Source organism: Benincasa hispida, chromosome 2 (assembly GCF_009727055.1).
Source record: "Benincasa hispida cultivar B227 chromosome 2, ASM972705v1, whole genome shotgun sequence".
Lineage (NCBI taxonomy): Eukaryota > Viridiplantae > Streptophyta > Magnoliopsida > Cucurbitales > Cucurbitaceae > Benincasa > Benincasa hispida.
Genome location: NC_052350.1, coordinates 59,792,706 through 59,813,630, shown reverse-complemented (window position 1 = coordinate 59,813,630; position 20,925 = coordinate 59,792,706). Strand labels below are relative to the sequence as shown.

General features: G+C 38.7%; 1 protein-coding gene across 1 annotated transcript in view; it reads left to right on the top strand.

The window, feature by feature from the left end:
* Nucleotides 1-15,514: 15,514 nt before the first annotated feature.
* Nucleotides 15,515-20,925, top strand: part of LOC120071286 (putative pentatricopeptide repeat-containing protein At1g56570) — a 13,472-nt gene continuing 8,061 nt past the window's right edge. The window contains exon 1 of the mRNA XM_039023475.1: nucleotides 15,515-15,824. The gene's annotated coding sequence lies outside the window, so the exon portion shown is untranslated. The remainder of the gene's footprint in view (nucleotides 15,825-20,925) is intronic.

The following is a 20,925-nucleotide window of genomic DNA, read 5'->3' as shown; positions in this document are numbered from 1 at the left end:
AAGCTTTCATCTCCACTTCATCCAAACACCGACAAGCAAAAAGTCTCCGATCGGGATCTGTGTCAAGAAGTTAACATGTTTTCCGTATTTGTTTCTATTCTTTTAATTCATCTTCTGTGTTCATCTTCTTTAATCTCTCATTCACAATCATGTATCAAACGTTTATCTTTAGATTTAAATACTATTATCGTCATCATTATCATCTCTCTGTTCCTTTCCATACATTTATCATCCATTTTCTCCATCATGTGTTCTTAATTCCCTGGGTAAAAAGGAAGAATTAAGCGAGTGAGTTAATCTGTGTTAAGGTAATTGACTAAGTTTAGCTAAAGCATGCTTGATGGCATCTTCACTTGTGAGAGCAGAAGTGAAGATGTTATTCTGCCTATCGAGAGAGGGTTGGAAGAATGCGTTAACTAAAGCGAGAAGTATTTCCAAAGATGGAAACAACCTTGCGTTCATTACGTTCATCTCTGTTTCACCATAGACATATGGGAATGCGGCCGATCACTGAAAGGTGTAAGCCAAGGGAAAGCGGAACCTTAGTTATGTCCTTAACGAGATTGACAAACTTGCGATGTCCTTTCTCTCTACTCATCCTCTCTCTACCTCATTCACAAGACTTGCCATCGCATTCATTAGATTCTTTTGTACAACTTCACAGCCAGTCCTCAACCCTGTATCATAGTAGTTTAGACATTTACTTTATCAACGCATTTTATTTACAACGCATTTTATTTTCAACACAATTTACATTTCTGTCAAACCAAATTCTTTATTCTTTATAAAAACCAGTCGCATTTACCACATTAGTATCGCATCTAACGACAACAATCCCCGTGTTCAACCTTGGATCATTCTGAGAAACTTGCATTGGAATTATACTTGGTTTCAGCGCAAGGAAACTTGTGACACACACTACATCATCGCATACTACAAGCATATTATCATCAACGCATACACTTAGAACGTAGTATCGCAAAATATCTTTATCGCAAAACACTTAAGTGCATAGCACATCATTACATTCATTCATCAGAGCAATAGATAAAGATAGATTAATTGTTACCGTTACAGTGGCTTTTGTCCTAAACCTTTGAAGTGTCCTTGCGAAACTAGATGTCACACGGGGTTCATGTTAGTTTTACTAAACCTTATTGGATGTTGTATGTTTGTTTTTCAATGGGTATTTGCTTAAAACTTAACGTAGGTCAATGTGTTTTTGTTTTCATCAACTTGTTAGTATTTCCGTTTAATGCCTCAAATTTGACCAATTACATATAGTGGAAAGATTTGTGTAAAACGTATTTCGTGGTAAACGACCTCGAATTTTTCATGGTTGAGGAATGTCCTCAAGTCCCAACCCTTGATGCACCACAAAGTGTTCGCAATGCATATGAGTTTTGGATAAAGGCTAATTCATTGGCCCGACTTCACATTTTGGCTAGCATACCTGATGTTTTGGCCAAAAGGGTTGAGAACATGGACATTGCACGCGAGATCATGGACTCGTTGCAAGATTTGTTTAAACTTCAGTTCTTACTTTTCGAGCACAAAGGGATGGATGACAAAACCAATAGTGTCAGTTCTCAAGTTAAACTCAAGGAAGAGAAAGCAAGTGTTGTTGACTCTATTGAGGTTCATGGAAGAGAAGTGTTCTATGAAATGCAACTTGGAGCTTATTTAGGTTCTGATACAGATCCCACTACTCTCCAAAAGAGGAGGATGTCTAAAGACAGTAAATGTGATTTATATGTCTTGGAGACGTGTTTGGTAGAGAATGATGATTCTGCTTGGATCCTAGATTCGGGTGCTACCAACCATGTCAGTTCCTCTTACCAAGGATTCAGTTCTTGGGAAACGTTGCCATAGGGAGAGATGACTCTAGGAGTCGATAATGGTGAGGTTGTTTCAGCTGTTGTTGTAGGCAGACTGAAGTTATTTTTGGACAAGAAACATTATCTGTTACTGGATAATGTTTTCGTAGTTCCTCATATTAAGAGGAACTTAATCTCCATTTCTTGTCTCATGAATAAGAGTATATCGTCTCCTTTTTTAAGAATAAAGTGTTTATTTTCAAGAATGAAATGGAGATTGGTTTTGGTTCGATGGAAAGTAACTTATATGTACTAATGCCGTTAGTCATAAAAGCCTTGTTTAACACTGAAATGCTCAGTACAACAACACTAGTTAAAAGACCAACTAAAGAAAATGCCTATCTTTGGCATCTCAGGTTAGGTCACATCAACCTCAATAGGTTGAACAATTGGTGAAAAGTGGACTTCTAAAGAGTTTAGAAGAAAACTCCTTGCTGGTGTGTGAATCATGCCTCGAAGGCAAGTTGACCAAATGTCCTTTTACTAGCAAATGTTATAGAGCCAAGGACGCCTTAGAGCTTGTACATTCAGAGCTCTATGGTTTGATGAGTGTTAGGGCTCGAGGTGGGCATGAATATTTCATCTCTTTCATAGATGATTATTCAAGGTACGGGTATCTCTACCTACTGCAAGAGATGCGGCCTGCTTCATTATTCATCGGCTCATGCAAATGTTTGTCAATGCATCATCTTATGGTATCAAAATCTAGTGCCAGTCTCTCAAACAACAATTTGTTCCTTGCCTCCCAAATTTGTCAAGCAATGATAATAGCTTAGCCTATCTCTTGCACTGAACACCTCTCAAGGAGCCAATGCCAATGGTCTTGATTACTGTTGGGTTATACTATCTTTTCTAGGCCCAATTAATCAAGATCAATCCTGAGATGGTGAAGAAATGACTGAGGAAGGCTCTATTAAATCCTCGATGTGTAGATACTCCTTACTCGATGAGTTTCTACTCATTACTCGATGGAATTTTCCTTTTATCCTCGATGAGTTTTTGTTCTTCACTCGATGGAACTCGACTAGTGTTGATCGTTACTAGATCCTACTCGATGAGTATTAATCTTTACTCGAAGATGGAAATTCTTGACTCGATGCTACTCAATACTCTGAAAATGTTATGATTTGATAATAAGATCGTGTTTTTGTTGATTTGCAGAGAAACATATGAAGATTGAAAGAAGATAAATAGAATAAGAAGAAACACGTAGAATTACGTGGTTCGGCTAATAAGCCTACGTCCATGGGAAGATTCACTTTCTTTCTCACGATTCACTTTCTTTCTCACTTGAAGATTGCTTACAATAGTTGTTGTTTACAGAAAAATAGGAAGTACGATGTTCATTTTTTTGTGTTCTAATTAGTGGTATTTATAACACATACCATCTGACCGTTACAAGATAAAGTTAGTTATGTAAACTAAACTAGCTGAAGTGGTATTTGAGTCATGGTTTTCACAAATTCTCCACCTTGACTCTAATGCCTACAATCTTCTGATCTTCCCGATTCTGACCATTCTATTTACCCTGTGTCTGGAAGTTCGAAACCAACTTGTTCTAGACATTTGACCAATTTAAGTTTTGATATTGGTTTTGTCAACATGTATGTTGCGTTCTCTGATGTATGAACTTTTAAAATTTCTATTTCCCCTATCTCAACTTTGTCTCTGATGAAATGATACTTTATATCAATGTGTTTTGTTCTAGTGTGGTATTGTGGATTTCGGGATAAATGTATAGCACTTTGGTTGTCACAGTAGAGTCTTACCACTGTTTGACTTAATCCACAATCTTTTAGCAATCCCTTAAGCCACAATGCCTCTTTAATTGCTTCAGTTAATGCCATATACTCAGCTTTTGTTGTAGATAAAGCCATTGTAGGTTGTAATGTGGCTTTCCATCTGATTAGATTAGGACCATAAAGGAATAGATAGCCTGTTAGGGACCTTCTTTTGTCTAAATCACCAGTATAGTCAGCATCTACATCCATATAGTTCTAAGTTTGTTTCAAATGATTTTTGGTAGACTAGTCTTGAGTTTTTTGACCAAACTAAGTATCTTAGGATCCATTTAGTGGCCTCCCAGTGTCTCTTACCTGGATTAGACATATATCAACTAACAAGGCTAGTTGAGTATGAGAGATCAAGTCTAGTAGAAATCATTAAATACATTAGGCTTTCGACTGCCTGACTATAGGGTATAATAGACATCTGTTTTTGATGTTCTAAGTCAGAATCTTTAGGATTTGGTTGAGGATAACTTGAAGAGTTGAGCAATAGGCAAGCTTACAAGTTTAGCATCACTTAGGCTGAACCTTTTAAGGATCTTCTCACAATAGTTAAATTGGTTTATGCTTAAGATAGACCTCTTTCTGTTTCTTAAGATCTCAATCCCTAGAACTTTGCTTGCTTCTCCCCAGTCCTTCATGTCAAACTCTCTTTTAAAGAGGTTTTTAACATGAATTAAGTCTTCCTTGGACCTACCAACAAGTAACATATCATCCATATATATGGGTAAGCAAACCTTGTCCTTGAAGGAACTTGTATTTACATAAACATATATATATCAAAGGAACTTCTTTTGAATACAATGTGAGAGATATAATCATTGAACCTTCTATACTAGCACCCAGGTGATTGTTTTAGCCCATAGATTGACTTCTTGAGTAAGCAATAGAGATTCTCTTTTCCTTTAACTTCAAATCCCTTAGGTTGCAATATGTAGATTGTCTCTTCTAGATGTCCATGAAGGAAGGCAATTTTCACATCTAATTGATACAATTCTAAGTTATTTTGAGTAACCAAGGATAAGAGAAGTCTTATAGAAGTTTGTTTGACAACTTGAGAGAAAATCTGAGTAGTCTATTCCTTCCCTTTGTGTAAATGATGCGTTATTTTATGTGATGAAATTATGGAATGAGATGTGGTGATAGAAATGAGTTGAGAAACAAGTTTTCTTAGCGGAATCCAAGTATAAACCCCACTGAGTTTCCTGGTAAGTCCAGGGTCGAATCAGGGACTAGGGAAAACAGTATGCGGTGATAATTTCTAAGAAGACTTTGCGGTAACCAAATAAATCAAATAGTTGTTTGGGTTGTTGTTTGCGGTATAAAAACAAATGTATGTGGCGGATTTGAGAAAAGATCAATTATGTGGTAGATGCACTGAGTATGCGGAGGAACGGGTTGAGAAGGTTCTTAGCTAGCGTTTCCCAGGAATGCGTCAAACTATGCGATCATGATACACTCATGTGACAACAAGTCATTTTCCAATGCAAATGCGATGCTCCTAGTTCTAGGACGCATGTGTTGAATGCAAAAATATCCATAGAGCTTATTCCTAAGTCTCTACTCTTTTCCTATGTGATGATGCAAGATGCACACAAAGACAAGGTAACTACACAAAATCATATCCTATCTCTAGGATGCATGCGATGTGTTCATAGCAAACAGTGCTTATTCTTAAGCTCCTATCTCTTGATTATGCGTTCTAATCTGACTCTCCCGAGCCTAGATTCTAACCTAACTTTTCCAAGCCTAGATTCTGCCCTTAGACTACCCTCCCGAGTATCTCTAATGAACGAATGATGCATATATAATACAAGATAATTGCATGGAGTGAATATCCCCAGTTATGCTAGCTAAGTACTTCTCAACCCATTCGATAGATTTAGCTACTCATGCATAATAAACAGAGAATGAACAGATATAAAGAAGTAAGTTCCATTTCTATAGATGAGTTTAAGTACAAATTGACAATGGAAGATAAGGATAGAGAGCCTAGCAATAATCCCTTGCTTCCCAAGGCTTTTACACTGTCAACTCTATTCTGTTTAAAAGATATTTCTGCTTCCGCAGGAGTTGGCCCTCTCTTTGATCTCGACGCTTCCGGCACTCTCCCAAGTTCATTGGAACGATCTATCGACACAATCTCGCTTCTCTCGCTTCCACCTTAAATAAAAGAAAATCTAAGAGCAAGGCTAATCTGTCTAAGGGAAAATTCTCTAACTATCCGAACTCCTCTTCTGAAGATCGCCTTTGGTATTTATAGAGCTTCGGGGTGAAAGGCGTCTTCTCTCTTATGATTGCACTGATGGGATGGCTTTAATTCCCTGTCTGATGCGCCAAATATTTGTTACCAAAAAGCTCAGTGTACTTGCTATCGTTAGCGGTTTGTCAACTTAATTCAAACTCGACCGTCATCAGCTTTCTGTCCTATCGTGATTAATTATGCTTTTCACCCAGATGCGCCCACTAATTTATGCCGGCTCTATGCGGCAATCTTTCTTGAGCAGATGTTTACGAGTACAAATCACCGCAAAGCCTTGCGGTGACGCTGCGCTCGACCGTTGATTTCTTGTGATCGCATTTTCCACCTTGCGTCAACGCATATTCTGCACAAAAATACACAAGTTAACTGTTTCTATGCGATGAACACATGTGACTACAATGTTACGAACTTAATGCTTTTTGGATGCATTCTTACATATTTTATCAACGCGAACCTTCATTTTTTAATAACTTAGCACTGTAATAATGTGCATTTCTGCCCGTTATCACACCCCCAAATTTAAACAATACTTGTCCTCAAGCATAAGCTAAAGATTTCCTTGAAAGTCGACTGCAATCTCTTTTCCTGGATTTCTCCAGGATACTTCATTCAAATCTAACATACCAAAATTTCCTTAATTCTTGTTCAAGTCTCTTCTTAAAATATTTCTAAGACCTAGGAACCACAAGTTTAACCTTCAAAAAGGACTTTACTAGATTCCAGGACATCGCATGATTTATTTCAAAAAAACTTTTTCACTGGGGTGTTAATTGATTTTTATCCTTGCATATTTTTGACATTGTTAATTTTCTCTGACCTTGCACTGATCCAAGTGCCTCGCCTTCGTTTTGGCTTACTCCCATGTGTGTCATGCGAACATCCAACTACGAGCAAGGCACTCTTTCTCAGTCTAAACTCATACCTACTTGGCAGCAGAGTTGCGGTCATTTATTTATGTGTTGATCCTGGCGACTTACTTTCGTTTTGGCTTGCCTCCACGTGTGTCATGCAGACATTGATAACTTATAGAAATACAAGTTATTGTGGCTCAAAAGTTGGAACAATTAGGGTCTTTAATGATAAAATCTCATTATTTTTAGAAAAAACGCATGGAATTACTCGAACACTATCAAACTCATGCAAAAGAATGTTTATTGCTAAAATACTGCGACACTAACGCATGATATTGCAGGATCTCAAAAAAAGGTTAACGCGTGATTAAGAAAAGTGCCACAGGTAAAGTCTAACGCATGGGGCATGCGTCGGAGGGATTCAACGCAAGGAAGATTCATTGATTCAGGCTATTTGTGTCAAATCACCACTTGCAAGAATGGGCATCTGCGGTGGGCGACGTCTGAAAAGCATCTGAATGTCAGGCGGCTGACCAGGGTATGGAATTTAATGCTGCCCATCATCAAGTTGGAGAAGACCGACGCCTATAAATAGAAGAAATCCCACTAGATGGAAGGAGTTTTTTATCCGAGTTTTAGTCTTAGTTCGGAAGCTTGATCTTAGTTTAGAATCTTAGATCTTTAGAGCTGTGCTATGGTGCCGAGAAGAACAAGAGGGAAGAGAACCACCACCATCGCAAATCAAGAAGTAGAGGAAGCTGAGCTCGAGAGAGACATTTCTTCCAATTCATCCACAAGTGGTTGTACACGACTAGAATCGAGCCAAAGAGGACAAGAGATTGTACTCTGCGGCTTGACTCCTTTCATTTCAACTTACTTATCGCTTTCATCTTCTCATTTGATTAAGTATTGGTTTTGTAAAGACAATCAGTTTCTTTATAAATTCACATATTTGATCTATCATACTTTGCCATTGTTTATTTCTTGTTTATGTTGGATGCATCTATAACTTCATGCAAAATTCCATTTCGAATGCTTAAGCCAACTAAATCAATTGGTAAAAGCATCTTTAGCTTAAACTATTCGAGAGAGTAAGTAAGCCAGCATCAAGTTAGAAATGCTTAGTACATCTAGAGATAGACACACTGGTGTTTTATTGCATCCTGTGTTTGACGCATACATCCTAGAGATAGGTATTGTATGATATTCGCATTGAGAAGTGTCGAATAGAGTCTAACGCATAAATGGAGATAAACAAGTCATCTCATTCGCATCATATTCTTGTTTGTGTACATCCAACTTAGATCGACACATATCACTTGCATTAAACTCCATTTTCACACGACCCATCATTCTCTACTCGACCCTTTTGTATCTTCTTGCACACACACACACAACAGCTTAGTGTAAATAACTCACTTCTACATACACTTAGGATATCTCTACAACAGTTACAACGAAGGTCTGCGTTAGCTTTAATCTGAATCCCTGAGTTCGACCCTGGACTTACCAGGAACCTGAGTTAGATTTATACTTGGATCTGATTCAGGAAAACTTGAACGTCAATAGAGGAGTGTCATGTGTCCTGTTGCACATCACTAACGCATAAACACGTTACTAATGCATCATAAACGCATCAACGCATCATTCATATTTACACTTATTCATCCAATTATTTTATACAATACACTCCTAAGCTCGAATCACGAAATCAACGAACAAGTTTTTGGCGTCGTTGCCGGGGATTTAGCAAAAAAACTAACCAGAAATTTTGCTTGTATCTTTTGTAGGAAAACTTCAACTGAGAGAGTATTACGAGCTAAGCCAAAGCTTGTAAACGTTTATGAGCAGGGAAAGCACTCCTGAACTTGTATACGACCCCGAAGTTGAAAGGACCTTTCGACGAAGAAATCGATCTAATCGTCACCGTAGGTTAAGGCAACAACTGCTCAGACAACAAACCAGGCAACAACAAATGGCGGACGAACCGAATCAAAACTTAGCTCAACAGCTAGCCCACGCTATGCAAAATCCTATCATAATGGCAAACAGTAGTACGCGTCCCATGAGGGAGTATGCATCTCCTGTATTGTATGATTTCTCACCAGGGATCATATATCCAATGCCAGATGGGACAAGATTTGAGTTGAAATCTATGATGTTACAAATGCTCCAAATAGCTGGACAATTTGGGGGTGCTCAGGGAGAAGACCCTCACGCCCACATGAAACGTTTCCTGGAGACGTGCAACTCGTTTGTGATTCCTGGAATCACTCCAAAAGCTATCAGGCTATCTTTATTCCCATATTCTCTGCGTGATGATGCAAAGCAATGGGTAAGTCTGAAGCCTGGAGAGATCACGACCTAGGAAAAGTTGGTGGAGAAATTCATGCAGAAATTCTTCCCACCCACCACAAATGCAAGGAGGCGGAGAGTGATCATGAACTTCGAGCAGGAAGAATTTGAAACCTTGAGTGCCGCATGGGAGAGCTTCAAAGGATTAGTCAAGAATTGCCCCTCACAGATTACCATTAACTATCTAGATGGAGACCTTCTATAGCGGATTAAATAGAGCATCTCAAATGGTAGCCAACGCAGCTGCAATTGGCAGTATCATGGACAAATCTTATACTAAAGCTAAGGAAATACTGGATTACATAGCCAAGCATAATATGGAATGAGTGGATGACACTTAAGATGCAAAAGCAGAAAGGAAGAGGAGATCTCAGAATGTGAATTCTATTGACTCTAACGCAATAGCTACGCTCTCTGCACAAGTGGCTACTATGACAAACCTTTTGCAGAATATGTCACTGGGGAACGCATCAAACTCGCAAAAGGTAAATCAGGTAGAAACATTCGTATAGCCCATGGTTAGCTGTGTGGGCTATGAAGACCCCCACTCCTACTCTGATTGTCCACAAAATCCGTAATCGGTATGCTTTATTAAAAATAACCCATTCTTAAACACATATAATCCCAGATGAAGGAACCATCCAAATTTCTCTTGGGTAGGTAATCAACAGAAGCCACACCGCCTAGGGGTGAACCAGCAGCAAAGGTAAGGACCGCCGCCTGGATTCTAGCCAACGTAGCAGCCACACCAACAATCCTTTAATAGAGGAGGTTATGCGTCGAGTTCAACATCTTCACTTGAAAACCTAATCTGGAGATGCAGGTGGGGCAGATTGCCAGTGAGTTAAAGAATCGGCAGCCAGGAGTCTTGCCTAGCAACACGGAAACCCTAGGGAATAACAATCGAAAAGAGCAATGTCATGCGGTGACATTGTGAAGTGGCAAAGCTCTTGAAGAAAGAACCATGAACACAAGAACCAACAATCCTTCAAAAGAACTCAACACACGCCCAACGACGTTAGAAGATCAAGAAGAAAGGACGCCTGAATCCAGAAGCCATTCGGAGCCAAGCACGTCTAACGCAGGAAACCTACGGTGCAGCTGAACGCACCATTCCCTAGACGCTTGATGAAGAAGAATGATGAACAACAATTTAAGCATTTTCTTGAACTCCTGAGGCAACTGCACATCAATATTCAACTTGTAGAAGCCTTGGAACAAATGCCAAAATACGTCAAATTTTTTAAGGATATTTTGACAAAGAAAAGGAGAATTAGCGAGACAGAAGTAATTACACTAATGCAGGAGTGCAATGCGTTAGTTAGCAACAGACTACCCAAGAAATAGAAGGACCCGGGAAGCTTCACAGTCCCATGCTCAACTGGAGGGTTGGACGTGGGACATGTGTTGTGTGATCTGGGAGCAAGCATTAACCTCATGCCACTCTCAATCTTCAAGAAATTGGGAATTGTGAAGCACAACCCACTTTTGTAACTCTTCAACTCACTAACAAGACGATCACGTACCCTGAAGGAAAGATTGAAGATGTTCTAGTAAAAGTTGACAACTTCATATTCCCAGCAGATTTCATCATCCTAGACTATGAAGCAGACAGGGATGTACCAATTATTCTTGGACGACCCTTTCTAGCCACTGGGAAAGTGTTAATAGACGTGCACAAGGGAGAATTGACCATGCACGTAGACAATCAGGAAGTGAAGTTTAATGTGTTAAACGCATTAAAGTTCCCAGATAATGAAGAATGTCGACTGAACAAAATAGAGTTGTCTGAAGAGGAAGCGACCCAAGTTTGTGAAGTCCTCGCGTTGGAAGAAAACATGAAAGAACTCGAGCCGCCAAGTCTGAGTGAGCGACGGACAAAACCAACGAAAGAACCTAGACTTGAGATCATGCGATCATCTTGTCTTATGTATGCACCTATCACCCTTTAGAGATACTTGAGAGAGTAGTCTAAAGAAAGAACCTAGACTTGAGAGAGTTAGGTTAGAATCTAGGCTTGGGAAAGTCAGGTTAGAACCGCATAAGCAAGAGATAGAAACTTAGAGATAAGTTCTATTTTTCTATCATGCATCGCATGCACCCTAGAGATAGGATATGATAGTATGCGGTCACCTTGTGTATGTGTGCATCATTCATCATCACATAGACAAGAATAGAGACTTAGGAATAAGTCCTATCGACATCATCGTATATATCGCATGCGTCCTAGAAATAGGAACTATGGCATTTGCATTGGAAGATGATTTGTTGTTGTTGTGTGTGTAGCATGATCGCATAGCTTGAACGCAATCTTAGAAAATGTTAGCTAAATCCCTTCTCAACCTGTTCCCCGCATACTCATTATAACTTTCTCTGGTATCAACTCTTTCCTTAATTCCACCGCATAGGATTTATATTTTAAATAACATACCAACCAACTTATTGTTTTTGTTACCACAAAGGAATCATAACTTACCGACACATATTGTCTCAGTAGTCCCTGTGTTCGACCCTGGATTTACCAGGCAACCTAGTAGGATTTATACTTGGATTTTACTAGGAAAACTTACATGTGCAACGCATACACCACCATCGCAATATACATCATTATTTCATCATATTCACAATGCATCACTTATCGCCTACACGTTCTGTTCTTCCTCCTTCCTCTACCAAATTCACCAAAGACCACGCTTTGGGTTCTCACTCCGAGAATACCTGGGGCTTTTTTCTGGTGGTGTCGTCCCCACGGCATTCATGTTCGTGCAGTTGTTCAGGCATTGGTTGATCAGGTAGAGGTTTTCGCTGCATTGAGTTTCGAAGTTTGAAGAACGTCTTCAACTGGTATGGCATCTCTCTCCCTCGTGTATTTTGTTTAAAGCATGCCTTTAATTGACTGTTTGTTTGTATAACTGTGTGTTTGAATGTACATTGTGTATTTTGGTCACTGTGAAATTAGAGCAATCTGAACGCGCTCATGGAACTCTTCGGTAAGAGATCCTTCAAGGATAACATCAGAAAGCAAACATCTTACCCTTTCCATTATAGTTCTGTTTAACCTCTCAGCAACCCTATTTTGTTGAGGTGTGTACCTCACAGTCCTATGCCTAGTTATACCATTCTCACTACAGTATCTGTCAAAATCTTCATTACAAAATTCAAACCCATTGTTAGTTCTAAAGTATTTTAACCTTTTAGATGTTTGTGTTTCTATCATAGCTTTCCATTCTTTAAACTTCCTAAATACTTCGTCCTTAGTTTTAAGGAAGTATATCCAACTCTTCCTAGAAAAAATCATCTATTAAGGTTAGAAAATACCTTGAACCACTGAGACTTGGTGTAGGAGATGGTCCTCATAGGTCAGAATGAACATAGTCCAATATTTCTTTGGTGGTATACTGAGATTTTGTGAAGCTCTGTCTGGTAGCTTTCACTAAAATACAGTGTTCACAGAAGGAAAGATACTTACTGGTCTCTGTGGGTAGTATACCATGTTTAGACAGTGCTTGCATCCCTTTTGCACTGATATGGGATAGTCTTTTGTGCCATAAGTCTGCCTCTGTCAAGTTTGCTATTGAAATAGTGTAGGAATTAGTCATCATCTCTACTCCTCTTACTATATAGAGATCATTAACTTTTTCACCAACCAACACTACCTTAGAATCCTAAATCGCTTCTAGGACTCCATTCTTTCCTCTGCACTCACACCCACTGAAGTCAAGCATACCCAGAGATATCAAATTTCTTTCGAGTAAAGATACATGTCTTACATTTTTTAGAAGCTTGATTGATCCATCCTTTAGCTTTAAGGATACTGAACCAACCCCTTTGATTTTGCAAGCTTTATTGTTCCCCATGTACACAAATTCTCCATCCACATCCTTGTAGGTATTAAACCAAAGTCTAAAGGGTGTCATATGATGGATACAACCAGAGTCAAGTACCCAGTCATACTTCTCAAGAGGACTTATTTGGTTGGTTTTGTTTTTAGTAGAAGCTAAAACATCATAATAGAAATAGGACCCTTCAGCCACTGAGGCTTCTACATGTTATCCTTTCTGATCCTTCTCTTTTTCCTGATTTTTCCGTTTTAAGCTATAGCAATCCCTCATTAAGTGTCCTTTCTTCTTACAGTAATTACATCTCAGTTTGGTTTTTGGTTAATGCTCTTCACCATACTGTTTTTTAGTCCATTCAGAATGATTCTGCTTGTTTTTACCCTTGATAAATAGCCCTTTTGCACCAGGCCATTCCTTTTTTATTGTATGAAGCTCCAACTCCCTAGTTCTTAATGCTAAAATAATGGCATCAGTGGTGGCTGACTCTCTGCCATATTTCAAGGCATTCTTTATCTCCTTATAGGCTTGGGGTAGAGAGTTCAACAAAATAAAGGCTTCATTCTCATCGCCAATCTTTTCGCCAAGGCTCTTGAACGTAGAAACTATCCTTTTAAACTCATCTAGATTGTTTAATAGTATTTTAGCAGAATCCATCTTAAATGTGAAGAACTTTTCCCTTAAAAACATCTTGTTAGGTAGATCCTTAGTTGCTTAGAGACCTTCCAGCTTGACCCACATTTTGTAAGTCGTGTCTTGATCGATCACCTGTCTCAAGATGCATATCTTCCTTTTCTTGAGTTGTTAACATAGGTGGTTGAGTCGATGGGTCTAAAAAGGCTTTATGAGCTTTCTGTTGTCCAAGAATAACCTTGATTTTGACCTTCCATAGACCAAAATCACCCTTTCCATCAAACTTTTCTATCTCAAATCTAGCAACAACCATCACTGACTTAGAAAGAAGTCAAGAACAATTTTGTTGAGTATCTTGATGCTTCAAGAATGTTGATCTTGATGATCTTCAAACGCTCTGATACCAAATTTTGTTGGGTTATACTACCTTTTATAGGCCCAATTAATCAAGATCAATCCTGAGATGGTGAAGAAATGGCTGAGGAAGGCTCTGTTAAATCCTCGATGTGTAGATACTCATTACTCGATGAGTTTCTGCTCGTTACTCTATGGAATTTTCCTTCTATCCTCGATTTGGTTCTGTTCTTCGCTCGATGGAACTTGACAAGTGTTGATCGTTACTCGATCCTACTCGATGAGTATTAATCTTTACTCGAAGCAACTCGAAGATGGAAAATCTTGACTCGATGCTACTTGATACTCTGAAAACGTTATGATTTGATAACAAGTTCGTGTTTTCGTTGATTTGCAGAGAAACAAATGAAGATTGAAAGAAGATGAAGAGAAGAAGAAGAAACATATAGAGTTACATAGTTTGGCCAATAAGCCTACGTCCATGGGAATATATACTTTTTTTCTCACTTGAAGATTGCTTACAGCAATTGTTGTTTACAGAAAAATAGAAAGTACGATGGTCCTTTTTTTGTGTTCTGATCAGTGGTATTTATAACGCATACCATTTTACCATTACAAGATAAAGTTAGTTATGTAAACTAAACTAGCTGAAGTGGTATTTGAGTCACGGTTTTTTCAATTATTCCACATCGTCCTAACATCACATAGAGTATTAATATTAGTTTAAAGAAAGAAAAGCCATGGATCCCTTATAACTTGACATTTTCATATCAGATGGGTAGATGATTCCTAGTGCTTCCGACAAAAAGGACACTAATGATCAGTATGGATAGTTATAGTTATAAAAATAACAAAGCATAAAAAATGTAATCAAATTATTTTCTTTGATTGAAGTATAAAAAATGTAATTACATAAAAGAAATAATGGTTGAAAAAACCTAAACACTAAAATAATCTACACTCCAAACACAATATTATAACTAAAATTAAAATAGTTGCACCTTAAACAACTTTGAAAGGTTGGTTACTAACACTCCTATGCCAATTGAACTGTATTTTGACCCTAAGTCTACGTTTGGATTCAAGAAAGTTTAAGAAACGATTTTAAATCCTGTGATTTAAAATTTGAGAAATGATTTTAAATCAATTACTTTGTTTTAAACGAGAAATATTTGAAATGAATGTATTTAAAATTTTGTGTTTAGATGGTAACTGAAAATGAAAAAAAATTATGAATTTACTAATATAGGTTTTTAACTATGATGTGTTAATTGAAAATTAGAACTTGACAAGATTAATTAAGTAATTTACTTTCAAATCCGACGAAATCCTGTAAAATCTGAGCATTTTAGTCAAAAAAGTTTTTTTCTTTCGAATTTTAAAATCATTCAATTTCTTGTAATACCAAATAATTGACTTCATTTTTTAAATCTATTATAAATTGAAATTTCTCATAAGGAGCTATTTTTAATTATAAGAAAATTAATCAAAATATTTATAAATAATAACCCAAAAAAAAAAAAATGTTTTCCTCTACCGGTTTTGATTTGAGTTTGACTCGAAAAGAAAAGAAATATATATCTGAAAACTTTTTTCTCTTTCTCGAGAAGTCAGCCGTTCGTCCGTCAGCTACCGCGCACGTTTGACGCCGAGCCTAGCCAACCGCCGTCGATCGCTACGCCTCGTCGCCGGCTACCGATCGTCTCACCGTGCCGTTTCCGTCCGCCGCCGGTGAAGCCCCTCTTCCATTCGTCTCCATCATAGTTACCATTCGTTCAGCGCCTGCCAGCCACCCCCCGACGCTGTGCCGCTGCCTTCCCCTGAGTTCGCAGTCTTCAGTGCCGCCGTCGCCGGAATCAGTGTTTTGGGTGAGTTTTTGGGTGTTTTGGATTGTTTTTAAGTAGATCTTGATCACCAATTAGATTTTGGACTGAATATTGTTTTACTGTCCAGCAACGGAAACGGGTCGTTTGGACGTTTTTGGTAAATTCTAAGGCTTCGAAACCCTTTTGGATTGGTTTAATGTTGCTTGAAATAGAGTTTATAACCCTTTGTGGTTTGTGTTTAGGTTGGAATTTTGTTTTAAGTTTTGGGGTGGATTTGGATTAAGCCGACTTTTAGAATGAATTTATGTTTTGAATTGGGCCTAGAGGTTAGTTTAATTTTTGGTTCATGTTTAGGGTTGATTCAAGATTTCTCTAAGCCAGTAAAGGTTTTTTTTTTTAATAATTTAATAATTTAATAATTTTAATTGTTGTTATTATTATTATTATTTTTTTTTTGAGAAACATTATAAGAATTTCATTGATGGTATGAAATTACAAAAGGAAAAAATGCAGTGACTGATTACATAATGCTATTCCAATGTTTAATGAGAGAGGTAAGGTTGTAATCACAAAAAAGAGGGAGTGAATTTACTTCAAGTGAGCGATGTATACAAAAGGTGATCAAAGAAGTGAGTAAAATTAGACTCTTTATCTTCAAAGATACAATGATTCTGCTCATTCCAAATGAGCCAAAAGTAGGCTTTGGTGATAAAGGTCCAGAAGAACGCTTTCTTATCTTTGATCGGATGGCCCATAAGGGGTCGTTTGGGAAAACCACATGATAATTGAAGCATGCTAGAATTTTCTCCCAAAAAGATTGGGCATAATCACAAATAATCAATAGGTGCATAATGGACTCGCCACAATGTCGACATAAAACACACTAGTTAGGGGCCGAAGTTATCCAAGGAGCCTGTTTAATAAGAACATCCACAAGATAAATTTGTTTGTTACTAGTAAGTGACTCTATTATTGAAATGTCCTTGAGCCAAGTAAAGGGATAAATTTGTTTGTTACTAGTAAATGACTCTATATTGGAATGTCCTCGACCAAGGAAAATTGATGTGATAATGTCTGTGTAGTTGACTTGTTGATTAAGCAAGCCCTTTTATGTGATTGATTACGTCAGATGCAACCATGTATACTAATTTAGCATGAATTGTGATTTTATGTGGGATCCATATGTGTGTTACATGGAATTTCAAACTTGATAAACTTTATGTCTAGATTGACAAAGTTTTAGTTTGGAATGACACATGACACAACTAGTCTGGAACGATAGTTCTGGCCTGGATTGACACATGACACAATTTTGGTTGGTGTTGGCTATGTGTGTTAGATCCCATTAGTTTTAATAATTTTCAAACTCATGATTGTATGTGATTGCATAGTTCCACCTTATAGTGGGGATCTGATAGGACTCGGTTTATATATTCACAATTTGGGCTAAATAGCCAAAGAAGTCGAGGCTCACTCCCTTCTACAAGAGCTATTCTCAATAAAAAGCCAAAAAAGATGATCAACCCCCCTTCCCCCTCTTTTAAGGAAAGGAAAAAACCTAATCCTAATTACAAAAAGATCCCTGGTCCCCACATAATCCCCCATTCATACTCTCATTTAACAACTTTGCTCATTCATTAAGTATTCCATCATTTTCTCCATTATGCCCTTTACTATACTTATTCTTCTTTTGGACGTACACCTTCTTGATCGGGGGTCTATCACTACCCGCCCCTAAAGAATCACCTTGTCCTCAAGGTGAAAATCAGGGAATTGCTCAGCAATGAACGTGTCATTTTCCTAAGTAGCCTCTTCTGTAGACATGCCATCCCACTGGATTAAAACCTCAAGTGGGAGAGACCACAGTGGTGCCAACCTTTCGAATGCCCAACATTGCGACTGGTTGAGGGTGTAGGGATTCGTTGTGTTGCCATGTTTTGGGGGCGATGATCCTCGGTAGTACTGACCCCATTGCCTTCTGTAATTGAGACACATGGAAAATTGGGTGGATATTCACGTGAGCTGGTAGATCAAGCTTATATGCCATGGGACCGATTTGTGCACTGATCTGGAAAGGGCCGATGAAGTGAGGGGCCAGTTTTGGGTGTTTATGAATGAACAAAGTGCTTTGTCAATATGTCCTGAGCTTAATATATACCCACTCATTAACTTAAAATTCCACCTCACGTCGTTTGGCATCCACATACGATTTCATCCGTTGTTGTGTACGTTCAAGCGTGGCCTTTAAGTGTTTTAACATGTCGTCCCTTTCCTTCAAAAGAGCATTAACCTCACCAACTACTGCAGTTCTAGCTTCATATGAAATCAATGAGGGTATCGGTCGTCTGTATACTACCTCAAAGGGTGATTTTTTTTATGAAGTATGGTAGGATGTGTTGTAATTATATTTGGCCCAAGCTAACCATTTTGACCATTTAACCTGAGTGTCCATTGTAAAACACCATAGGTACGTCTCCAATCCTCGATCGACGACCTTTGTTTGGCCATCGGTTTGTGGGTGATACGAAGTGCTCTGTTTTAGTGTCCTCGTTAGCTTAAACAATTCTTCCCAAAATAAGCTCGTAAAGACCTCGTCTCCATTTGAAACGATGCTTCGAGGTTTTCCATGCAATCGAACTATCACTCGAAGAAATATTCCAGCCAATGTAGTTGCTGGGAAAGGGTGTCGTAGGGTGATGAAATGAGCATACTTTGATAACAATCTACCACAACCATTATTGAATTATGCCCTTCTGATCTTGGTAAGACATCAATAAAGTCCATGCTAATGTCAACCCAAATCATCTTAGGTATGGGTAAGGGTTGCAAAAGCCTTGCGGGTGCCAATGATAGATATTTAGCTTGCTGACAAACCAAGCAATCTCCCATGAAGGACCGTACATTTGCTTTCATCCCCTTCCAGAAAAACTCCTTCTTGAGATGTTGATACATTCTGACTGTCCCATTTTGTGCCCCCACTAAATTATTATGGAAATCTTGAAATACAAGAGGAATTGTAGGTGAAGTTGAAGGCAACACTATTATGTTTTTGTAAAGCAGTAAGTCCTCTTTCACGGATAGCCATTTTGGAAATGGTTCGCCGGCCATAATCGCCCCTTAATTGTCCTTAATTCCTCGTCTTGGTTGATTTGACTATGAAAAACTGTTGGATTAACATTGTCTACACAATTCAACGCTGCCAACTCTATGGCTGTTGGTACTCGAGACAAAGCATCAACAGCTGAATTCTCTAATCCCTTCTTGTATTCAATTACGACATAGTAGCCAATTAGCTTTGCCACCCATTTCTGGTATTCACCCGCGATTACCTATTATTCTAATAAGAATTTGAGACTCTCCTAGTTTGTGCGTACTGTAAGTCAATGCTCCAACAAGGTTGCCACTTCTGAACAACCAACATAATGGCAATTAATTCACGTCATAAACAACCTTCAACTGATGCGTTAGGGGTAGAGCATGACTGAAGAAAGCGAGTGGCCGACCTTGTTGCATTAGTATAGCTCGTACTCCCACGCTGGATGCATTCCCTCTCATGCGACAGCTTAAAAAAGACAAGTTTCTGTGGACTGCGGAGGCACAAAAGTCTTTTGAGGCTTTAAAGAAAGCCATGACCAAGATTTCTGTTTTAGGCCTTTCGGACTTCACACAACCGTTTGTGGTTGAGATGGATGTAATGGAACTGTAGTTAAGCACGAACTTTCGATAATACCCTATTAATCCAAGGAAGTCCCTCAATTGTTTTACTAACGTTGGAACTAGCCACGGGACCATAGCTTCAATCTTTGATGGGTCAATTGCCACCCCCTTAGCCGATATCACATGACCAAGGTATTCGATTCTCGAGGTTGCAAACGTACACTTTTTAAAATTGGCCACCAGTGGATTCTCAGTCGACTTGTAGCAACACAGACAGGTGATTTGTATGCTCATGAACAGAAGTGCTACATATCAAAATGTCATCAAAGAAAACCAATACAAATTTGCGCAAAAAAGGGTGTAAAATGTCATTCATCATCGATTGGAATGTGGAAGGAGCATTTCGAAGACCAAATGGCATTACCAAGACCTCGTAGTGCTCCTCATGCATTCTAAAGGATCCTGTTGTGCAACTCGTATTTGATGATAATAAGACTTAAGATCGATCTTCGAAAATATTACTGTCCCTTTGAGCTCATCAAGTAGTTCATCCACAACTGGAATAGGGTAGTTATCAGGGACTGTTGCTTGATTCAGTGCTCGGTAATCAATGCAGAACCTCCAACTACCATCTTTCTTCTTAACCAATAAAATCGGATTGGAGAAGGGGCTGGTACATGGTTGTATAATGCCTGCTGTCAAAGACCTGGCTTAAGGTAGAATCCTTGGCCACTTTCAAACTTGGTAATGGCAGCCGAATTGCTTTCTGGTTAGATCCATGGGAAGGATCTTCCCCCTCCAGTACCCATTTTCCAAGCCTATTCAGAATCACCATGTTTCCCAATGGTTCAGTTGCTGATCATTGGGACAACCGCTTAGCTTCTTGGTCCATTTCCTTCTGAAGACTGCTTAAAGATGAAGAAGTGCTGGCCTTTCAAGAGTTGATGGGGAAAATTGCAAGTAGAAGTCCTTCTCACTCTTTTGATAAAAGGGTATGGTCTATTTCAGCCACTGGTTTTTATACAGTTAGCTCCCTTAAAGTGCACCTCTCCCCTTTCCCCCCTTTGGATAAGTCCCTTTACTCGGCCATTTGAAAGACAAAAAGCCCTAGAAGAGTCAATATTCTCATATGGATTATGCTTTTCGGATAGCTGAATGTAGCTGAAGTTCTTCAAAGAAAGCAGCCAACAACCTCCCTTTCACCCTCAATCTACCCGTTTTGTCTCCAACACAGTGAGGACTCCCTTCACTTCTTTTTCACCTGCCTTTATTCAGCTTGGTGCTGGAAAAAACTGCTGTGCTTCTTCAACTTTTCATGGATTATGTGCAACGACTTCAAAGGCAATGTGCTACAACTTCTAACTGGCCCTAATCTCCACAACCCCATCCGTCTTCTCTGGTGTAATGCAATAAAAGCCTTCTTGGCAGACCTTTGGTTTGAAAGAAATCAAAGGATTTTTCACAACAAAGCTCTTGGATGCCAAGA